Below are 739 nucleotides of genomic sequence, written 5' to 3' on the forward strand. Positions count from 1 at the left end.
ATATAATAAGAAAAAAGAGAAATGAAAAATCTTTTGAATTTTAGAAAAAAGATTTTAATTTAATGATAATAAAAAATTTTATGTACTATATTTTTATTATAAAATTAATAATATATAATAGATAATGAATATACATGAATATATTATTAATTGACATTATTTAAAAAAAAAGAAAAACCATAAATTAATTACTAATTAGCGATTTTAATGAGGTTGGCTAGCTCGATAATTGGTGACTTGCGGTTTCGGGCAGTGAAATAATTTATGAAGCGTTTGTGGATGGCATGAACTTTGAGAACTGTGACTTGTGAGGATGAACTGAAGGTTGAGGAATGATGAAAGAAAATTGGAAATTGGACCACTATTTTGGGGAAAAGAATTCTCTCAAGTTTATATCAATAAAAACTTTTTTTTTTACATATTTTTTTTTTGTTACACTTAAATTTTACATGTTATGACATTCACTTTATAAATTCCATTAGGAAAAAAATAGTTATTCTTTCTGTTAGTTGCTACCACCAATATTTGATAATCATCATAATAATTAATGTCGGTGTCTCTTTGACATCAACAGATTAAAAGGTTATTAAAATAAACTATGATTATTGATAATGTAACATTTTAAAAGTATTTATAAATATTTTTTTCAATATAATATAAAATAAGATAATAAATATTAATATATTAACATCTTTAAACATAATTGATTTAAGGGTGTTTCTTAAGATGATCTAATTAG

This window comes from Arachis duranensis, chromosome 8 (genome assembly GCF_000817695.3).
Source record: "Arachis duranensis cultivar V14167 chromosome 8, aradu.V14167.gnm2.J7QH, whole genome shotgun sequence".
Classification (NCBI taxonomy): Eukaryota; Viridiplantae; Streptophyta; class Magnoliopsida; order Fabales; family Fabaceae; genus Arachis; species Arachis duranensis.